General features: G+C 42.4%; 1 protein-coding gene across 1 annotated transcript in view; it reads left to right on the forward strand.

Annotated features, from left to right (window-relative positions):
- Positions 1-6: 6 nt before the first annotated feature.
- BRD4 (bromodomain containing 4) overlaps positions 7-23,580 on the forward strand; it is a 76,442-nt gene continuing 52,868 nt past the window's right edge. The window contains exon 1 of the mRNA XM_011384105.1: positions 7-69. The gene's annotated coding sequence lies outside the window, so the exon portion shown is untranslated. The remainder of the gene's footprint in view (positions 70-23,580) is intronic.

Here is a 23,580-nt window from a genome sequence, read left to right on the forward strand (position 1 = left end):
TTGTCAAGTGAGGAGGAGGAGGAGGAGGAGGAAGCGTCCGCTGCGGGGCCTGCTGCGCGCCCGGCCTGGGTAAGTCCAGGCCTGGTGTGGTGGCCGTGGTGCCGCTGTCTCCAGGGCAGATTCGGTCTCAGCCTGGCCACTCACGTGGGCCAGACCCGGCGCTTGGATCCTCCGGGCCGGGGCAGCGGGCCCCCGCCCCCATTTCCTCACCTTCCTGTGCGTCCCGGGAGCCCTGCGGAGAACGCGGCTTGTCCCAGGAGGAGGCTGCCGCTACACGCCTGCCCCGAGACAGGCCCCTGGGGAGTGAGCCTGGCCCCCTTTACCTAGCTACTCCCTCCCTTGCAGCCCCTCGCTGGGTGCTTTGTTTTGTTCGGTGGGTGCTCACTTGGTGTCCTTGCCACGGCCTCATCTCTTTGCGGTGTTGTGCGGTGTGGTGGTTTTGGAGTGAGAATGTGGAGGAGTAGTGATTCAGCGAAATAAAATGAACCCACCTCCCTCAACGGAAATAGCACAACTTCACCCGACTGAGACGCCCCCAAGGCCCGGCCTTGGATGAAGATGGGAAATCCCACTAATGTAGTGGACAGTGTAAATACTCCTGTTGAGGCCCGTGGATGAGTCATGTGCCTTTGCTGAGTGGCTGACCGCCCTTTTACTGAAGACCACGCATTGTTCTTGGTTATTTTTTACTTGTTTACTCATTTAATGTCCGTGCAACCTGGTGGGGCTTGTGGTCTTGGTCCTTGGGTTCAATTTTACTTGTGTGTGTTGGATGCAAGAAGTGACCTCATGGAGTCTGTGTCATGAAAATTGAAGTGTCTTTGCTTACCTTTAAGAGGGCTCTAGCTGTCCGTGTTTACAGAAATCAAGTCTCGTACCTCTAAGCCAGTGGCTCTTTGGTGCTATAATGATGGTTGGGAGATTTTCATGAATGAAGCTGTCAAGTTCCTAAAATTGGTAGTCTTTGGAATTTGTAGTTCTTAGAAGTTGTAAAGAGATACTGTACACGAGTTATGAATGAGTTTTCAGTTTCAGAAGGATTTTGGATGGCACAGTCTGTCTGATGACCTTGTCAGTAATTTAATAAAACATTCTTTTCAGTTTAATTTGGATGGGGATTATCTTTCCAGCAAGGCATTGAATTTACCTCTTCTTCCCAAAAGCTTCAGCTTGGGGAGGATAAACTTCTCAAGATGGTTTCCATTGATCAAGTCGAGAAGGAAAAGCCTGGTTCGAAATAAAATGTATCCCCTATATTCCACCATACTCCTTACTGTGGTAGGAAACATAGTATCTAAGGGCTCAAGCTGTGGAGTAAATAAGTCTCTTGAAATGATTTCAGTTGGTCTCACCTGGAAGGAGATGCGCTCACCTGTATATTGCTAGAATTCAGCCCCAGATGTATTGCTGAAAATAAGGAACTTTACCTACAGATGAAAGCAGCTGCATTTTAAGGATAAGCTGGTGTGTTGATATGGGTGATGAGGGGAAAAATTACCCAAGAATTACAAGAGAATCGTTGGCCACTTTGTGAAAATTTCAGTAAAATTTCCACTAAATTATTGAATTGTTTAAAGGAATTTAGACTTTGTTTCCGAAAGTTATCTTTTTGAGCCAGTTGTGATCTTTGTACTAAATTGTGCTTTCGGGAGTAGGGAATGCAATATTTTCATGTTACACAATTCAGGTTATTGAATGCCTTGAGATGTACAGATTCTAGAGGGAAATTGGATTTTTTTAAAATGCAAAAACCATTTGGTGCCTCAGTGATTCGAAGACAGGGATGTTAAATCTGACAACTCACTGTCCTGTGTCAGGATTGTGTGTGTAAAGTGTTTTGATTTTTGATTTGGAATAAACTTGTAAAATAGATCGTGTTTGTCTTTATGTTCTTGACCAATCTATAAAAGTAAAGAAAAGTTTGTCGTTGTAAACTGCTACTAATGTCTCGTAAATGCGTGATTTTTGGTGTACAGAAAAGACTGGACATTCGCAAGGGGAGAAGTTCGTGGGGATTCCTTGCTGATGCTAGAATTTCATTTAATTCATAAGACATGAGTTTGTAAAAATAAAAAAACATTTTAAATTATTTCATTTTTACTAGACCATAAATTCCATGAGGGCAGAGTTTTATTTGCTTGGCTTTGCCTATTCTCTATTCTGTCTTTAGAGCCTAGAAGAGCACCTAAAATAATCTTCCAGTGAATAAACTGAAGAGGTAATTGAGCAAGGATTTGCCATATCCATGATACTAAATGCAAGTAATTCCTCTTAAGTTAATAAATTACTGTTAATAGCGAACGTAATTGGTCAATAGTGGCTTACAAGGAATGTAAATTTTAACTAAGGTAACAGTAAGGTCCCCAGAAATTGCAGTAGAATTTTAAATAGTCCAGGCAAGATAGCATGCACTTGCTCCTGTGTACTGTCTATGGTACAGTTCCCACTCAGCAGTTTGAAATGTGAGTGGGTTTGCGCTGTGGTTCAACTCTGACTTGGGAAAAGTATTTTAAGAGGGAGGTGAAGTGCATGAAATAAACACATATGGGTAACATTTCTTAATGTGAATCTCCTATTGCCAGTAAAAGCTTGATGTAAACAAAAAACATTTAGCACTTCTTTTTTAATATTCAGACTTTACGTATATGTGATTGGCAAGTCATCTCAACAGTTTAGTTCCTGGGTTCTAATAACTATATGCAAGAGAAGACAAAAAGATATTTGCACAATGATTTTGGTATATATATTCTTTATTAATGTATTCATCTCCCAAACACTTTTTGAATATAAATTATGTATAATTTGAGCATTACACTATTATAAAATCTTATTAAATATCTTTTTGTTTTTAAGGGTTTTTTTATACCAGCTTTTCTTTATTGAGGTATAATCTGCACGCAATAACAGCTAACCAATTTAAAATGTACAATTCAGTGATTTTTAGTGTATTCAGAATTGTGGAACTGTCATGACAACTAATTTTAGAACATTTTCGTCTCTCCAGAAAGAAACCCATTTCCATTAATAGTCACTGTCCATCTCCTCAGCCTCCGACAATCATTAATCTACTCTATCTCTATAAATTTGTCTGTTCTGGATATTTCAGGAATCATACAACATACAATCTTTTGTATCTGGCTTCTTTCACTTAGTATGTTTTTAGGATTTGTTCTGTAGCATGAATCAGTACTTAATTCCTTTTACTACTGAAAGATATTCCATTATATGGATATGCCACATTTCATTTATCCATCAGTTGGTGGATATTTGGGTTGTTTCCACTTTCTGGCTTTTGTGAACGGTGCTGCAGTGAATGTTCATTTACAAGTGTTTGTGTGGACGTAATATATTTCTGTTGTGTGGGTCTAGGAGTGGAATTGCTGGGTCATAGTAACTAACTTTTTGAGGCTATGCAGTGACTGTCTTGATTTTCTAGTGCTTTCTTAAGGGGACTAAAAGAAAAGCTTAATGGAATATGGCGTGGTCATTTAAAAGAATGAGGAAATGACAGTGCAAGGATGGCAGCATGTTGACATGTGGTACAGTTTGCATGGTTTGATTCCCATTTAGTTTTTTTAAATTGTACATTGGTAGAAAATAGTTTGAAATGCTAATAAGACACAGAAAACAGTCTGGAAAATGCACCTCTAACTTGTAATACTGTTGTAAAGGGTGATTTTGAAAACTTTTTCTTCCAATCTAGACAGGCCACAAGTGATTCAACTGCACCCACATTTCCCAACATAAATCATGAATGTATTCCATTCTAAAGAAATAGATGAAGAGTGAGTCCAGTTGTCAGCGTTAGGGCAAAGCAGCCATCTGTCCCATTCTTGACTGAACCCCCAAGGGGAATAGCACTGGTTGGTCTGCATCATTTGAAAATGAGATTTGTGAGGGTTTTTTCTTTAAACAAAAGTAATGCGTGATTTTTTTTTCTTTTTCAGTTACAGTTGACGTTCGGCATTATATTAATTTCAAGTATGCAGTGCAGTGATTAGACAGACATTTGTGTAATTTATGAAGTGATTCCCCCAATAAGCTTAGTACCTACCCTGCATCATACATAGTTATGCATGGTCATTTTACAGAATTTGGAAAATACAGAGTGTTAAGAGTTAAAAAATGTTAAGTGTCAAAAAATGCCTATTAATCCCATTTTATTCCAGTCTTTCTACATATGAATAACAAAATTGGATTGTACTCTTTAAGTTTTCAAAAAATACTCTATTGTGAACATTTCCAAAATGCTCTATTTTAAATGGCTGCCTAATATGTACTATACTTGAATTCTATTCCTGGACATGATTTTCTCTTTTTTCTCGTCTACAGAGGGGATCGCTAGACCAAAAGGATGTGCATTTTTGAAAACTTGATACAAATTAGTTTTTTAGGAAAATTTCATGAATTTCCATTTTCCATTCACAGCTTGACTGTGTCTTATTTATAAGGGTGAGGTTTTTAACAATCCCCCCCCCCCCCCCCCCCAAATAGCAGTTGTGTAAAAACAAAATATTGTCTTGAGTGTTCTGAGGGCTCTGAGAAACAGAAGTGTCTCAAGATCTTGCTCTTTGGCCTTTCTACTCTCTCCTGCCCAGAGTTGGATTTCGTTTCCTGAATTCTTTTCATAGAGTCCAGTGTTATCTGAATGCTCTGGGGAGGGTGACCTTGAGCAGCTTCTTGTGTCCAATCCTGTCTCACTTTTGCTAGTTTCCTCCAAAGACTGATGCTACCAAATGCAGCAAGCATAGGTAGACTCCAGTTTGAATCCTGGCCCTGATATCTGGTCTGTGACCTTTGGTCTGTCATTCAGCTTTCCCCAAACTTCACTTACAAAATCTTTCAGCCTAGGGTAAAATGAGGTGGTGTCCTCTCAGGTTAGCTTCTTGCTGTCATTGACCATGGCGAATAATTGAAGTAGGAATAAGTAGCCAGGTATGAGAGTCGAGTTGCTGAGGGCTAGGAAAGTGCACCAGCTGACACATGTCACCAAGTGTCACTAGGTGACACCAAGATCTGCCAGGTGCCTTCCAGACCCCCTCTCTGTGTCTTCCTCCAAGTGAGCTGTGAGTGGAGACCAGTGGAGGAGGTAATTTAAAGTGGGGCTTGGGGTGGTTTTTAAGTGAGGATTTGTTTTTATCTGATAGATTAAAAGTGGTCATAATGGGATTGGTGGAATGCAGGCAACTCTGGGGGCTTCCTCTTGCAGTCTGGCTGCAGAGTTGGAAATGATCCAACAGTGAAAGGTAGCCTAGTGTGTTCTCAGACCTAAACTATAACTTGTCTGTTTTCATTAAAACCTGGTTATCTGAACAAAGGCAGTGGCCAGGGCGCTGGAAATTGCTGATGGATCGAGGTTTTTCCAGTGCACAACCATATAATTCCTCCATATCTTCGCTGCCCTAATTTGAATTGTGTTGAAAGCGTTTTGGTCTCCAGGAAGGTTTGTGTCACAGGTCAGGACCTCTCTTGGAGGGAGGCAAGGCAGCTGAGTGGGCCAGGGAAGTGGATTTCCTTGCTGGGAGGCTGAGGTCCTGCTAATGGACTTTGGGCCTGTTGACCAGAAGAACCAGTTTATGCCAGTCACCATTACTAGGAGCTGTTCCAGTTCCATGTAAAATGCCTAGATGTGTTAAACCCAATTGAGGATCATACTTCTTTCAGAGATTGATCTGAAAATTTAACCACTTAGAGTACTTAAATGACTATGCCATTTCTTCTTTTTGATCTTGACATAAAGACATTTTTGGTTCACCCTAGATACCTAGGCTATTCTCTGATCTTTTCTTTGACAAGTGTTGGCCTGTTCTGCCCAGTGTAGGAAATTCCAGGACTTTGTGCTGGGGCAGCAGGGTTGGTTGGGCTTGGATGGATCTGTGGATGGGGAGAACTATGGGGTCCACTGTCAGGATTCAGTTCCAGCCAGGTCCCCTTCTGGCCTTGACATCAGGCAAGTCACATATTTCCTTAAACCTCAGTTTTCTTATTTGTAAAATGGGCTCTGTATGCTTAGGCATGGGGGCCCCACTCCTCACATCTCTGTTGTATTCACTTTTGGGGAGGGGGTGTCTCTGGTCTGTGTTGTATTCTGATTGGGGGGAGGCTGGCATGCTTGCTTTGCTCTGCCCAAAGGGCTTTGAGAATAGTTCTCCAGGCCCCACCTTGTGTGTGGTCACCTTCCTGGTCTTGGTGTCCACTTAAGGCTGAAACTCATTATTCGTTCCTAGTTGTTTTGCCATCCAGAGACAGTGGCACACTGGAAGCAGTCCCAGGGGAGAGGTGTTGGGCTTGGTATTGTGCAGTTTCCAGAAACAAGAATTAGTAATTCCTGTGTCCTTGTGTTTGGCAAATGTCCCTAGTTGTCCTACTCTAGGCAATGACACATACATGCCTGTGAGTAAATTGGACTTTGAGATACTGTTTTGTGTGAAAGAAAGGGAATAGAGTGCAATAAATTTGTAGATTTTACATTTGAAACATTTTCCACTGTGTTTGAAGAAACATAATTTGTGGGAGCAGATTATTATAGTAAGAGTTGAAAGGAAAAGTGCATGGAGCGTGGAACCTGCCAGCGCAGGGTGTGTGTGGATTGGGATGGGCTGTAGGGACACACTGTACCTGCCTTTGACCAGTTCTATACCCTTCCAAGCCTCAGTTTCTCATATGTGAAATGGGATAATGCTCTAAGGTTTATGCTCTTAGATCTTTGACTAGAATCTAGATTTTAAGAAAAAGGTTTTTTTCCCCCCCAAACTACGAGTAATGAAATGAATTATTTAATTTGCAGTTATTGTGTAAGAAAAAAGGAAATGTCAAGGGTATCGTCTATTCAAGGCTATTTCATAAAAACTTTATGTATTGTGTATATGATAAAATGTGTTTCTTATTGTGGGTCATGTCAGAGCAGTGTGAAATAACATTGTTTTAGATACTACTCAGTGGTAATTGTAAGTACCTTGATTTTTTCCCCCCCTTTTTGGCTGTTTTACTATCTATTCATCACTTGCCCAAGGCTGACTTGCTGGGTGTGCTTTAGTAGCATTGATCTTTAGTTTCTTTTCTTCCTTGTACCCGTTTACTAGAAGCTCTAGTCAGTGGGAGTAGGAGCATGGGGAAAGCATGTAGTGGTGAAGGTTGTAGTAGTTTGCAACAGACAAAACAAGTATATAGAGTCCTGTGTGTGTCTGTAAGACAGTCTACTTGTCCTATAGTCTCAGATACTGTCCTTTCAACTTTTTAATTAAGATTTCTGTTCTTTTCGGAAATGACTGTATTAGTTAGGTCTCTCTGGTATAAATAACAGACGTAGACCTTGTTACAAGAGAGAATTTGTTGGCTGGCATGACAAGAAGTTTGGAATGGTGCTTAGACACAGCCGAATCCAGGGGTTCCAACAGGGACATCAGAGCTTGTTCTCTATCTCTGACGTTGAAGTCAATAGTAAGTCTTCCCCAGTAGTGCACTCTGATGGCCAGGGATTGGCTCAGATCATTGCCCATCCCTGACTCTGTGTAGGACAGGAATGTCAAACCGCTTCGCTTCTAATGTGGCACCTATAGCCCATCTCTGCCCTCCACTTGCTCACCCCAAGTATTAGCTTTAGCAGCATCTTGCTCATTATTATGAGCCATGGGATACTTTTGTTGAACAGTCTTTTTTAAAAAATTTATTTAAATTAGTTTCAAGTATACAGAACATTGTTTAGACATCTGTAGAGTTCATAAAATGATCCCCCCAATTGCTCCTTCCCTCCCCGGGCCCTCCACCTACTCATCATGTTAGTGCTAACTGCATTCCCTCTGCTGTGCTCCCCATCCCTGTGACCAGCTATCAACTACTAATTTGTACTTTAACCCTTCACCCCATTCTCTCAGCCCCACAACCGCCCTCCCCTCTGTCCATTACCAAATTGTCCGCTATATTTGTGAGTCTGTTTTTGATTAGTTTGTTATTTTTGTTCCTTAGATTCCGCATATAAGTGAAATCATGTGGTATTTATCTTTCTCTTTCTGACTTATTTCACTCGGCATAATAACCTCTAGGTCTAGGTCTATCCATTTTGTAAATTGTAGGATCTCAATTTTTTTTTAATGACTGAGTAATTTGTTGAATCGTCTTTTACACTAGAAATAGCCTGTTCCCCCTAACTTCAAGAAATTGTGGCTGAAAGGGAGGTTAATTTTCCAGAGTAAGGTCATAAACCAGAATTAGTTGAAATTAGCTTATAATGAGTTACTTAAGAAAAAGGTAAAAAGTGAAGACGGTTAAAGATGTGCATAATCCTAATCCTGTGGAAGAGGGATAAATGAAAGACATGGTTTATCTTATCAGGACCCAGATACAGAGGGAGCTGCTGTGGGGGCTCTGGGAGGAGTCAAGCCAAGTCTCAAGTCTCTTGGGTGAGTGAGAGGGCTTGGGCCACTGGTGATAGGGTCTCTTTTGGCCAGGGGGAAAAAAAAAAAAACAGCCCTTAGAGCAGCGAGGCAGTACAGGGCAAAATTGAGATAAGGTACCAGGTAGACAAATTTCACTAAATGCTTGCATGAATGAAATTGTAATGGAGAACATTTCAGTAGACTGGATTCATCTTTCCATCCATACTTGCAAAAACTTATCATTTACTTCCCATTTGCAAAGTTGTTTCTGTACTTAAGTTCTTGTAAAGTCTGCTGCTTGGCATTCTTCTAGTATTACAGAAAGCCTGCTCAGATTTCCATAATCAAAACCAAGTGTTCATTTTCCTACAGTTCTTGATGTTGGATTTATTCAGTCCTTTAAAGGGCTCAGAGTAATCGAGGATCCTTTGGCCAAGATTGAGACTAGCCCTGCTTCTCACTAGAGCATTGATTCCTAACTTGAGGAGAGGTCAGAGGTCCCTTTGAGGATATGAGGGATGCTGTGGATTCTTTTTCCAGAAAAATTGATATTCGTAAACGTTGAACAGTCTTTTTGTGGGAGGGGCAGTTTTCAGAACCCTAAAGCCCATCCAAGGAGCATATACTAAAAAGAATTTCCTGGATTTTACTTTGAGAATGAGAAAATTCTTATAATGTGTATGTTAAAAGGCTCTTGATGGTTTTGATTTGAAGACTTTCCTATTTGCATCCATCCTGCATTTTCAGATGTTTACAAATTTATGATGTGGAAACAATGCAGAATGCCCATTTTGGTTTGTCATTATAAAAATTCTTCAGAGGTTTTTACAGAGCCCTCAAGTAACCTGTGTGTTAGCAATGGTGCAAATCTACCCAGGGCCCTTGTGTACCCTTCTTTCTCAGGTGGTTCTCTTTCTTGGGCATAAGGAATTTCAGAATGTATCAGAATAGGGCCCGTTGCAGTGGTGCATGTGACGGAAGGTTTATGTTCTGGGGCTCTTCATTGAAGCTACTACTGTTTCTAAAACCGGCTTCATAATTTGGTGTCGGCCTGGATCCTTTGTTGCAGAAGGTGACCCAATGGGCCACTAGCCAGCCTGATCATTTGGTGGTAGTGGATGTATGTAGACTTAGAAAGATTATGACTATGGTCCCTTCTGTGGCTTAGTGTCTGCTCTCTGCTGCAGGACATTTGTTCACGCATGCCCTTGAACGTGCTTAGGAAGACAGAACTTGTGGGGTGGGAAAGTACCATTCCTCTTCAGCGTAATATGTTTATGCTTAGGAGTATGAACATACTACACTAGGTGTTGTGCATGATGCCACTATATTCTCCCTCCCCAAATCCCTGTCTGGTAGAAGGAATAGGAAATACAGTACCGTAAATTTGAATAATTCATACTTCTGTAATTGCTGCAGAGTTGTCAGAGGATGGAAAAAGAACTAGTCTAAGAATAGTACACATTAAAAACTCCTTTGTTCTCCTTAATCTCTAAAGTGTAAAGATTAAACTTGTATGGGCTAGTGGATATTTTCCCCAATCATTTACTGTTGGCTTTAATTAATCCCATTGCTCAGTTTGAATTAGACTTTTGTTGTGCAGGCATGACTTCTGTTATTTTAGCAGTTTCCCCCCTTCTGCAATTAAGAGAAACAAGGGAGATAGCATACATGAAAGAGTTTTCTAAAAGATGGTACTATCTGTATGTAGGTTGTTTTGATTTATAGTCCTCATTAAAAATTACTTGACTTTGAAGTGCTTTCAGTTATAAAAAGTTGCTCTGTAGTAAAGTGGTGTATATGTGTCTTCATTTGTTTTCCTAGGAAACAATCGAGTTGACGGGTGAGCTGTCTGGAAATAACACTATCTTCATTCATGTTCATCTATTTCAAGATGATAACTTGCATATCTTTGTAATCCTAGGAGTGCCATTTTGAATTACCAGTGCTGGAGCCCCTGTGAGTTGAGGCGTATGGAGCCTGCAGCTTAGCTTGCCTGTCCTCAGTGTCATCTCTCAGAAATCTCAGGGCCTGTTTGCTTTAGGAACCCACGTGAGCATCCTCCCCTTGAATTTGTGAGAGATGGGTACCCTCCTGTCCTGTGACTTTTTTTTGCTTGCCTTCCAGAACGCCACATTCCTGTTGTTTACCTTGGAACAGTACTTAACCATTGATCATTGACTCTGCGAAAAGGTTCAAGGCTTTTAGCAAAAGTTGTCTGTGAATAGACTTCCCAGTAAGAGTAGAACTATCTTTCCTGAATGGATTTTGTTTTGTTTTGTTTTGTTTTGTTTTGTTTTGTTTTGTTTTGTTTTGTTACTTATCGTTTGCCCTTTCTGAAATGGTGAAGTCTAACCTACGTCACTCTGATGTCTGTGTCAGCCTTAATGTATGGAGCTGCAGTGTGGGTCATTTCTCCTTCCACACTGTGTGTGTTCCCTTCCTCAGACTGGGAGCTTGAGCATATGTTTGTGATCACTCTAGTTTAGTGAATATTCAAGTGATTACTGTGCACCAGGTGTTGGATTTTTAAGGCCTATGTAATCCTGAAATCCTCAGTATCATCTCTGTTTTGCAGATAGGCTGATACCCAGAAGGCTCAGTCACTTGGTCAGGGTTAGGGTTGCAAGAACTAGTAAAGTGGCAGTGCCTGGCTCTAGAGTCCAAACTATGTTGATTTCCGTGTGCTGTGGAAGGAGGGAATCACCATGGGCAGAGATTTGGGATGGTACATAGAACAAAGTTAGACCTTGGAATTGCTATCCAAGAGGTCAGCCTAGGCAGTTGTAGAAGGAAGAGAGACCTTTTTTAGGAAAGGAGCTGGCATTTAGGCTGGTCCATCTCTGAGGACAGCTGAGGCCTGGTAGGTAGACCTGGACAGTTCTGCAAGCAAGCTCCTGTCCCTTGGAGATACCAGGGTAGGGCAGGAAATGATCAGAGGAGAGTCATTATTCTGGCTGGGTAGATCTCCTTTTCATTAAATGTATCACACTAGTGGAATTAAACCTCAACTTGAAAAGGTTTCCACTAGAGCACCAAACTGCCTTATTTTGGTTTCACCTCCATTTTTTGATACTCCAGTGAAAGTCTGTGAGTACAAAAGAGGGAGTTTGGAGCAGTGAGTAAGTTGAAATAAGTGTCATGTTTAGCTCAGGCACCCTAGATTTGTTAAGTCATGCATGTGAACTACATGATCTTTTAGGATGGTAGTGAGCCTGTCTTAAAGTGCTGCTTATTGTAGGGTGGAATTAAATTCTGACTCATGGGTGCTTATTTCTCACTTAGGGACTCTTTATTTAAAGGGAATTTTCTGCCCAAAGTAAACATGCTACATTAAATTGGGTGATTCTGCCAGTATGTGCACGGGACTTACTAGGCAGTCAGGCACAATGTGATATTCTACATGTGCGGTGAGGATTCAGTGGTGAATAAAGGTGTTTCCCATATCCGTGTGCCACATACAGTTAAAGCATGACTAGGAGAGAGTGAGACAGATGTTCCAGGAATCCTTATAGCTCCAGTGGTGGGCAGAGACTCAGTTTTGGAAAGGTGGTAATTCATTTGACAAGTGTGCCCCAAAGGAACAGATTTTCATTTTACTTTTAAAACTTTTCATTGACTTGGTAAAATGACAAATGACCTCATTGAATAAGAGTTTGGCTCTGAGGAGCTATGAGAAAAATCCACTCAAGTAAAAATGATAGAAGTGGTTAGACAAGCTCCATGTAAAACTGGACTAGTAAGGTAATTGGAGAGTAGTATATGATCAAAATAAATAATAGATTGCAGCAGAATTATGCTGCTCTAAAACTCCACTGCATATAGGATGAAACCCAAACTCCTATCTGGGCCCCTGGCTTCTGTGACAGTCCAACATCCCATTCCATGTCTTTGTTCTTTTGCTGCTTCTGGAATGTCCCCATCAGTCCAGTTTGGATGTTACATATTTTACAGTGACTCAGTTTCTAAAGTAGTGCCGTCCAGTGGAACTTCCTGCACTGATGGAAATATTTGGTTTCTGGGTTATCTCACATGGCGGCCACTACCCCCATGTGGCAAATGAGCTCTTGAAGGTGGCTAGAAGACTCATGTCATGTCTACTTTGACAGATTTTAGAGAAGATGGGCTCTCTTTAGTACTGTGGGACTTGTGAGGCCTCCTGGTGGATATTGCCCTTTGTAGTTCTGTGATGCTAGACTTGGGAGCAATTGAACATTTCCAGGAGGGTGGGAGAAGTGTATCCTTGGGGCTAGAGGGAGAGAGAAGAGGAGGGGCCTGGGGTCAGCATTTAGGGTGAGAAGATAGTGAGGGACTGAACCTGATTTATGGAGCTGGGAAAGTGCCCCCTCTGCCTCTCCCATAGGAGGTTAGAAATGGAGTCTCTACAAGGTCATAGGCTTTGAGAAAGCTGGGCCTCTGTGGGGTAAGAACTCAGGTGGAGATTAGCCTTCATTAAGGAAGAGCTTTTCTTTCTGAAAGTATCTGTTCTGGAATGAATTCCAGTTACCTAGATAAGTATCATGTTCTCTAGTCTCTGCCCTAGAAAATTCCTCATTCCTCTTTGGAATTTACTTTATCTGATATCTTTCATGGCATTTGTTCAGTACATCTCTCTCCCCTTTCCTCCAGTTCCCCCACCCCCCATTTTGTGAGCAAAGCTTTGGAGGCAGGCCTGGCCCATTTGGCCCATTATCTTTTATATGTGGAGAAAATGAATGAAGGTTCAAGCATGGACTGCAGGCTGAGCTGTGGTTCCAGAGGTTCAAATGATGGGTCCGCCTGGAGATTGAGTCAACTGAGTCAGGTGAATGAAGTCTGCTTGTCAGAGCTCATGCTAGTAGGCTGCAGGCCATACCTATTCAGTTTTACTCTGATTACAGGCTCATGAAATGTGACTGTTTTAAAAGTTAATACTAAGTCATGACATTTTTAATATTACGATTAATAGTGTTATTGAGCACTTAACTTTCTGTTGCATCTCATTTGACCCTTACACTAGCCCTGTGTGAGGGTATTATCTCTGTTTTAGAGTTGAGGAATTTGTGCTGAAGCCATCTGCCTACTTTTTTTTTTTTTCTGGTCAAAAACACATAAGGTAATTTTACCATCTTTAAGTATACAGTATTGTCAACTCTATGCACATTGTTGTTGTGTAAAAGGTCTTTAGAACTTTTTCATCTTGCAAAACAAACTATTCATTGAACACTCTCCTTTCCTCCTACCCCAGCTCCTGGCAGCCACATTCTACTTTCTGTTTCTAAGAGTTTGACTATTTTAGATGCTTAATATAAATGGAATCATGCAGTATTTGTCTTTTTGTGATTGGCTTATTTAATTTGGCATAATGGCCTCCATGTTATCACATGTGACAGAGTTTCCCTTTATCAGGCTGAATAAAATTCCATTGTATGTGTATACCACATTTTTTTAATCCAGTCATCTGTTGATGGACATTTGGATTGCTTCCATCTCTTGGCCTTATGAATAATGCTGCAATGAACATGGGTGTGCAAATAGCCACCTGCCTACTTTTTGAAAACAAGTTAGAACTTAGAAATTGGACACAGAACCCCGAAGGCACTACGAACTTCCCATCATGTCTTGTTTGCATAATGCACCTGGTTTGGATGTAGGGGATTTTTATCCAGCAGCTGTGAAAAGTGGACAAAAGGCCACAGTGGATAGTTCAAACTGCCATGGAGTCCAGCCAGGTGCCTTTTAGGGCAGCCTAAAAGAAAACTGACTGGTTAAAAATGGGTCGGACCCCACCCCTTCCTAGTTTCTCAGCCCACCCCACTAGTGCAACATTTTCCATGGCAGGTAGCTTAATTTGTGTCTTGATTTCAGCCAGTCTAACCCTGAAAAAGGCTCATGGAATCACTGTCACTTAACAACATTTCTGTATGCAGTACCTCAAAATGTGACCAAATCAACTTAATTTTTGAAATCCTTTAAGTGGGAGGACTCTTACCAACTCATGAGCAGATGTAGCAGAGAGCTGCCTTCAGCACCAGTCTTGGCAGGCCCTGTCAGTGTCCTGTGATTTATGCCTGGACAACTTGAATGGCGTCGTCCTTCCTCCCAGTGCTTCTTCCATAACCAGTGTTGTCCGTGGAAGAGGGAACACAGAGCCTCCAGATAAACAATTGCCACACCTAGACAATTGGTTCCCCCAAAAGGAAGCAGCTTAGATCCCCCCCCACCCCCCACCCCCATTTTCAGAAAGTCCAGTTATATCCTCATATATGGGACTATTCATTCATCAGTTCATCGACGTTTCAGTTTCTATTTTTTGGCTCTCATTAATGCTGCTGTGAATGTTCACGCGCAAGAGTTTGTGTAGACATGTTTTCTTTTTTCTTGGGTATTTATGTAGGGGTAGTACTTTGTCATGTGGTAAATATGTTTAACCTTCCAAGGAACTACTGAAGTGTTTTCCAAGGTTACTGCCTTATTTTACATTCCCAGCAGCAATGTATGAGGGTTCCAGTTTCTCTACATCCTTACCAATACTTGTTATTTATTGTCTTTCTGGTTATAGCACAAATGCCTTTAAACCTAACAGAAGTTAAGTAGTTTCAGTTTTTACTTTTTATTCCCTCTCTTCCAATCTTCTCTTTGAACAGCAATTGCGGGATAAGTAGTAGTTTTGTTTTCTCTGGGTTCTTGGAGGACACTTCCACCCAGATGAGTCTTGTCATGTGACGCATCAGTTACAAGATGGCCCTGTGTGCAGACTTGGAGGCATGGTGTAGTCAAGAGATTAAATTTTAAATCTGTATTATGGGACTTATTTTCTGTAAACTTTTATTCTAATAGTGTCTTAATTGATCTTTTTAGGTAATACAGTCTTGAGATCTTGGGACGAGCATTCCAATCCACATTCTCCTTCCCCATATTTCACTCACAGGCACACATGTGTATCTGAGGTCAAAGCTGTGTTTCAGAACCCATCTTACTCACTGTTTTTGTTGCTGAACTGCTTCCATTCGAGGGTGGAGGACGAAGACTTGATTAAAGGATCTTATGCAGACTGTGCCTCACAGGTTTTGAAACCATCCATAACCTCAAAGTTATTCTCGTTACTGTTAAACCACCATTGGCATTCTCTCCTCTTAGGAAAGGAATGGAGCCAGTCACTCAGTGTTGCATTTTTTGGTTAGCTGAAGTTCTCTGTACCTCTGGTGTGTTTTACGCGTTGGCCATTAGAACATGCTGAAAGTGGAATGTACTACCTTAAGAGGTAAGCACATGGGCTGTAACTGGTATTGAAGCTGAAAATGGATCGTCATTTGCTGGCATTCGGAGAAATGGGCAGTGATTTGGGACAGGCTGCTTAACCTCTGAGCCTTTGTTTCCCTATCAGTAAAATGGGGTAACGAAAGCACCTCACCTGTCTCAAGGATGTGAATGATGATCCTCTGCTGGGACCAAGAAGCTCTATTGTTAGTAAAAAGAGACAGGAACATCAAAGAAGGCTGCTTCTACCCACCCTGAGATGCTCTGATTTCACAGAAGATGCTGTAGATTCAGTCCTGTGTCATTAAAAATACAGTGGTTTGCATTTTACATTTGAATGATTCTAATTTCTGTCTCCCAGCTTGAGACTTGGCATGATCAGCTCTGTCACCTGCTGTGTGTGTATTCCTTTTCCTACCTCGTTTTCTGGCCCATCCTGAATTTTGAGGTCACTGTTCTTTTTACTTTTGTCTCAGTTGCATACACCTCTAAGCAATACATGCTTAGTTTTGTTTTTGAGCTTTATGTCAATGCAGCCTACCATTTGTAGACTTCTGCCACTTCCTCATCTAAGGTTCATCCATGTGTGGTAGCTATAGCTCATTTTCATCAAAGTGTGAAACTACATCACAGTTTTTTCATTTTTGGTCGGTATTTGGGGTTTGTGGGGGTTTTTTTTTGTTGTTTTTGTTTTGTTTTGTTTTTGGAAGAAGTGAGGACAGAAGAGGTACCATTAATAAGCATGTTGCTGTGTGCATTCTTTTGCACGTGTGCATGCATGAGACGTATGCAAGTGTCTCCATATGTGTCCAGGAGTGGAATTACTGGGCCATTGGGGATGCCATAATGCCCAATACTTTCAAAAACCTGTCGCATCAGATTACTTTCCCACATCCCAAAATGTTGGACTGCACTTTCACCAGCGTTGGCATTAATAGACTTCTTATATTTTGCTAGTCTTGGTTGGTATAAAAGGTCATTGTGGCTTCAGTTATCAGAGAAATACAAGTTAATGAGGTGAGCATTTTCTGTGTTTATTCATTGTCCTTTTTTGAAATGCCAGTTCTCGACTTAAGCTTTTTTTTTTTTAAGCTTATCTTTTTTAAATTGACTTACAGTAGTTCCTAATAGAGTCCAGTGCCAGATCTTTGTGGGTAATTCATTTTGCAAATATCCTTCCCTATTTGGGTGTTACACACACACACACCCCCACACCCACACCCCCCCCATAGGATCTTTTGACAAACAGATCTGAACTTTAATGTAAATGAATTTATGGACCTTTGTTTTGTGATTGGTGGGAAGTTCACTACTTGAAGTCACATTTTCTGTATTATCTTCTAAAAATTGTGCAGTTTTGCCTAAAAATTGTGAATCCATCGGGAAATGATTTTTGGTTATAGGGTGAAGGGTCATGGAGCCTTCAAATTCCTTGCAGGCTTTATAACCTCAGATAAATGACTGATTTCTTGTAGTATTAGTATCCTCAGCTGCAGCATTTAGATTCTAGTCCCTAACTGTGTGTAAGGTTCTAGTGAGGTCAGAATACGGTATCCCAGAATATGGAGCACTGAGCTCACTAGGAATTCAGTAATTTCTCCTTGATCTGAGTCCAGCTACATTCTCTAAGCATGTAGACATTCAGGGAAAGTTGGCACTTAACCAAGAAAGTTATTGCTAGTACATTGCCTGCCAACCACCATAGGCATCATGGTGAAGCTGGGTTTGGCTGCTGAGCCAGTCCTCTGATAGAGCACAGGTGGCTTGAAGAATGTTTAGCCACTTAACAAAGCTTACCTGGTGCAGGCAGGTAGTCGGTCCTAGAGCTGACTGGTGCGATGTCTGATACATTCTAGAAATGACTGCTTCCTATGTCCCTGGTGCAGTCACAAAGCTGAGAGGAGATTGTTTAGTGACTGCCAGTGACATGTGCAGGCATACAGTTTGTGTTCATGTGAGCAAACAAATAGATGGCTGGGATCTGGTGGTGGTTGGCATTTGTGTCACAGTATGCCTTCTGTGAACGACTTCGTGGAGGGATAGAGTAGGCTGGGATTATGTGGTGTGGTATAGTTAAAGATGTCCATGCCTTACAGAGTAATGACCATGAAGGATGGGTGGACATTTTTCTTGCACTCTGGGTGGTCAGATGTTAGAGGGATGAAGGCTTTGACTTGGGAGCCTTTTCCAATTGCATTCTCTGATTGTTCTTGCTATCATTTTGATCAGGGGCTTTGTTATATACCTTTCAATGAGGGGACTATTGACCTGGGCATGTAATAAAATAGTTCTTGATCCTTCCTTTCTCATCCCTGTAATGTCCGCACTTAAAAAACTGGAAACATTTCAACGGAAAACAGCCAGAGTGTGGTCCGTGCGCCTTGGCCTTTCACGGTAGTTAGTGGCTGACACATTACGGTTAAAGGTGACAGGGTGTGTACACACGTTGTCCCGTCAACACCAGAACACAGACTGAGGGGACTATTGATTGTACGTAACCTTGTGAGTTAACATGTGAAAAATAGGTGTCGTGATGCAAGGTGACTTTCCCCCTTCTTGTGGCTTTGTTGCATTTTATTTTGATGGCACTTAAACGTTTTATTCAGAAGATCTCAGTCAATAGGCAGAATTCTCCTGTTAGTGCTCTTTGTTCTCTCTGAACCCCTTAAAGGTGTGCTTGTGGGGCCAGTAGGGAGTCATTTCCTTCTCTAGTATTTTGTTACCTAGAGTCTCCTTCCATCTCTGCAGTGGCAAATGTCTTTACTAGTTTTGGGATCTAATCAAGACATTAAAATTGGACTAAGGTCCTCTAGGACAATGGTTGCCAACCTTTTGGCACCAGGGACCTGAGCTCCCTTGAGATCTGAGGTGTAGCTGAGGCAATGATGCTATCGCTGGAGGGAATGGCTGCAAATACAGATGAAGCTTTGCTAGCTTTAGCTTGTCCGCCGCTCACCTCCTGCTGTGTGGCGCTGTTATTACAGGCCAGGGACCAGTCTGTGGCCTGGAGGTTGGGAACTCCTGCTCTAGAAAGTGTTTAGTATGAAAAATTATTCTACACCGTAGTTTTGCTCCATCAGGATAAGTTTTCTTGAAAAAGTTTAACAGTTTTTCAAAATGAACTGTCCTGTCTGAGCTAGGAGTCGCCCCTTCTCTTCTCTAGTTGATAGGAGTGCAGAAAACGCCGTGGTCATGCAGCCACGGGGATTTTTGTTATTCCTATAAGATCGATAGTCTTGCTGTTTTACTGTCAAGTATAAACCACAAGTCACAGAACCCGTTCTTTGCCTCGAACCAGAACTTTTCTTTCAGAAAAGCACTTTTTAACACTTAGTTCAGCAGTATTCCAGTAATTCCCATCTTGGATGAGCTCCCTATTTATACTGGGTGTATGGACCATTCCAGAAAGTAGAACAGTTTGGATTCCCCTCTCCCCTAGTAGCTGTGATCGAGCAATATTGAGCACTTCACAGATGGCAGGCCCATTTGTAAGTCTGCTGATTCTTGGGACAACCTTGAGGGTGGGCCCTGTGAACCACTCTGTTTCATAGATGAGCCTAACCATGATGTCTGTTTTTGAAGGTCCTCCAGATTAGCTCTGGAACTTGGGGTTCAGACGACGCTGTCCCTGTTCTGCCTGTAGGTCTGTCTTTGTCTTCCCTGCCCAGCACCAGGTCTGAAGTGGGTGGGGCCCAGACATAGTTTCTTTGTTTTAAGTTTAATATGCTGTAAAATTTATTCTGACAAATGCACCACCATGCAGGATACAGACATCCCCCCAAATTTCCTCTGGGCTGCTTTGTAGTCAGCTCTTGCTACACACATGGGTTTTTAAAACAAGCTCCCCAAGCATTTCTCTTCACAGCCAGAGATAAGAGCCACCACTTTAGAGCTCTCTTCAGAGCAGCAGTTGAGTCCTGTGTTTTGCTTGAGAGCCTTGATGAGTGAGCTACAGGAGCCGGGTTGCCACCTGCTGTAAGGACAGATAGCATCGGAATGTTGGAGCAGGGAATGTTGGGCCCTGCTCTGAGTGGTGGCTGCCTAGTGACAGCCTGTTGCTGCAGCCTTGCTCTGAGGAGGAAAGATGAAGTACGAACGTCATGCCACAGAATGCACTCATGCTGGGCCACTAAAGGAGCCATGGAAATGTGTCCCTGTTCCATGTGCCTCTCTACATCTGTCCATATTGAGTGTTTTGCCTGAAGCTAAGGCATCTATTGCTGGGGCATCACAGAAGAAACTGCTGCTTAATTGGGATTGGCTATAGCCTGAATGTCCCAGGCCCTACCCCCGTGTTCCTTCATCCACCTCCCATCCCTACCAAGGGACTTGAGTTGATAACTATGCTGATGGAACATATGTATCACTGCTAAAGTATTGTATGACTTTTCTATGAAAGTTGCAGAAATCTAAGGCAGGGGTTCTTTTCAATATGTAGGTGGGGGGGGTACTCTGCTCATTCATCCATAAATATCATCTTTTAATAAAGCATTTGGCCCTTCTGCTATAAGACAGACATGTGGGTCTGAAGTAAGCACTGCCAGGCCAGAGCCTTGGGCATTCGTGATGCAAACACGTTTGTTCCCCAGATGTCCACATCTACAAGTGTTTGTGGTGTCCTGTGACTAAGGAACAACTCTATGCCAACAGAAGAGGGCTCTTGCTACAGTGCCTGGGGCACTCTCGACCCATAAAGGTGACATCATGACATGCTAGCAGTTACTCAAGTTCTGGAATCCCAGGAAATTAACCTGTACTCCTTAGGGAGCGCTTAACCTGGGACCTAGTTGCCTTCTTTAGACCTCAGGTGGAGTTGGATTGTGTTTAACTAGGGGTGAATGAATTGGCATTCTTTCTGTTAAATGTTTTTTGTTTGTAGGCAGTAGTAGAGTGTTATAATTTTGGTTTAGTTCACAAGTGTTAAAAGAAGCTGTATAGAAGTACTCTTTCATTCTCTTGGCGGGGTTGGGGGTGGTAGGGGTAAGAACCACAAGCTTTTTACAGTAAGAATACAAGAAAAGCATTTTGCAGTTTTTCTTGACAGCCATTTGAGTTAACCAGTCTGTACAGACATAGCCAAGATTCAGGCAAAAACAAACCAAATATTCCGGCAGTGCTTACAGTAAATACTTCTGTTTGTGGACTTCTACTCATGTTTGTGTTTTGCAGAGCCCACCAGTAAACCACTGCTTAATAATGAGGTCCGGGTTGGGTTATAAGTACGTGGGCCTGCCTGTGGCACCTTTGGAAGGAATTTTTATCACAGTTGTTGGCCGCAAAGTTACCTGGTGTCTTGGATGCCTGTCGTGTTGCGGCTTGTAGGATTATCCCAGCTGTGTCCCCAGCTGGCTCTGATAAAACTTCCTGTTATGTATGTTTCACCTCCTCAAAGCTGATATGGCAGAAATGCCTGAGATTGGGGATGGGCACACATAGACTGTGTCCCTTCCTGCTGCTGGGTCCTTTTATGCTGTTGTTTCCATTCCATCCTTGATTTCCAAGTGAACCAACTGCATTTTGCCTGTTACATCATCCCCTGTGATGATGACTGGCTTCAGATAGATGAAATGAGGACGACTCGTTGGAGCCCACATCTGTATTCCCTTTGTCAGCAGGTGGGGCATCTCCCACTAAACCTGAGCCCCCTGCAAAGGCAGATCCAAAAGATGAAATGTCAGCATGTTCTAAAAGAGACCTATTAACTATGCAAATGGAGAGTTCTTGTACTTGTCCAGTAGACAAAACCAAGGAAGGTACTTTGATGAATCAGATTTGAGAAGCAACTGAACCGCCCCCTACCCAAGGCAATGTACAAACTTTATGAAGACAGTATGCAGGGGCTGTGTCTTATTTGTACATTACTTGCCTGTGAAAATGAGGGTGTAATATATTCCATTGTTTTCTTAGCAACAGAAAAGAGAAAAGCTCTAAGTTGTCTTAGAACTACGGAAGAAACAACTTGGGAAGGCCTCGCAGCCTCCGGGGCCTGGTCAGCAAGACAGCAGCAGGTCTCCCTGGCCTTTCTGACATTTGGAGGTGCCATGACAGCAGTGATGCAGGACCCGCGTGCCATGCTGTGTCTTCTGTCAAGCTTGTGAGATGCAACTGAAGGCTACTACTATTTCACATCTTGGGCTTACCTATTTGTGTATGGGGAGGGGAAGGAACTTTTTTTTTTTTACCATTTGCTAGAAACTTTGCAGCCTGCTTTTTTTTTATTTTGTCTTATAAGAAACACAAGTTAGCTATCCAAAATCCCAAGAGGATAAGGGCCTCAGGCACTGAGGTGCCTGGCTAGGGTCACATGGTCAGGATCTGAACCAAGATCTTGCTGGCTCTGAAGTGTTTCTCTGGGCAGTGGAGGGATCACTGCCATCAGAAGCCACGCCCCCCGAAAAGTTGTGCTTAGACAACCATAGAGAAACCAGTTCTCCAAATTAGAGAAGCTACTGTCAAACACACCTCTATTGTTAAGTGGGTTTTCAGAGGATTGAGAGTAAATTGATTTGTCTTCCTTTAGGCCCCTGAACTTTCAAAACTTGGAGTTTAAGCTCTGCTGTTGGGCAGAGTGCTGCTTCAGAAGCCAGTGCTGGATGTGGTTGGGAGGTCAGTAGACTGATTTGGGTACCACCTCACCCTGGTGCTGATCCTCTCAGCTCTCTGTTCACTTGAGCAGCCATGATATATTTTTCATTACTGCCATCTAAAGACCTGGCTCATCTGCAGGCATTCTGCCCTCTTTGCAGGGTTGGGAGGCCCCTGTCCCAGGCTTTGGGCTTTTTGTGACTGGCATCGTGGTTAGTTTCTCGTTTTGTTCATTTATTGGAACCTTTCAACCTACCAAGCACTGTCTGGATGTTGTCGATAATAACACGAACGTGGAAGAAGGGCAGCTAATATAATCACAGTTTAGTGGATGCTTTGGTTGCTTATAATTGCAAATTTCAGTAGTTTATTGCTGGTAAATAGGAAAGCAGTTGACTTTTGTTTATTAACTTTGTATTCTGCAACCTTGCTGTGATTGTTTCTTAGTTCCAGATGGGTTTTTGGTCAATTCTTTGCGATTCTCTACATAGACAATTCTGTCATCTGCGAATAAAGACAGTTTTTTTGCTTCCCAATCTGTTTCCCTTTCATTGTCTCATCGCATTAATTAGGACTTCCAACAAGGTGTTGAAAATGAGTAGTGAGAAGGGGCATCCTTCCCTTGGTCCAGATCTTGGAGGGGAAGAAATTAGTTTCTCAGCATTAAGTAAAATCCTGTGATTGTGATAAGACAAAATCTGGCCACAGGAACCCTTGGGGAGGCCACCTAAGGCAGACTTGGGATGGGCAAGAATTCAAGGAAGTCTTCTCGAAAGAAAGGGGTTTGCCAAGATAGGGTGCTGTGGAGGGCAGAGTATTCCAGGAGCCACACGTGCGAACATCTCCATGAGAGAGATTGGGAACCTGACTAGAATCCTTGGTCTCCTATCATATCCCCAGTACCCTGAGGTGCTAGGGGCACAGTCTGCTTAGAGAGCAGACCATGGCTTGCACACACACCCACACCCAGGCACAGCTTCCTTCAGCAGGCTTGTTCTCTGGGAAGGGCAGCTTCAACTCTGTGGCTTGTTCCCTGAGTCACAGTCCCCCTTCATGGCACCTCTAATTGATAGCTGACTTGGAAATTCTAAACAGCATGAAGTAGTATCATGGGGTTGTGTTGAGACAATTGGGGGAACAGTTATAGCTGAAGAATAATTTTATTTCCTCTCAGTGGGGTCTGGGACAGCCTACCCACCATTCACTGTCCTTGACTGCCATACCACTTCACACAGGGGCCTCAACTCTAGGCCTTGCCTCACAATGGCTCTCAGCATCCCGAGAATCTTGGATGTCAGCCACGCCTTAGAGCCCTAGGCTCCAAGGAGATCAGCGATTCTGTTCATTTTAGATTAGCCCTGGCATCCAGCCATCATTTACA

The sequence above is a fragment of the Pteropus vampyrus genome, unplaced genomic scaffold (genome assembly GCF_000151845.1).
Source record: "Pteropus vampyrus isolate Shadow unplaced genomic scaffold, Pvam_2.0 Scaffold561, whole genome shotgun sequence".
NCBI classification, from domain to species: domain Eukaryota; kingdom Metazoa; phylum Chordata; class Mammalia; order Chiroptera; family Pteropodidae; genus Pteropus; species Pteropus vampyrus.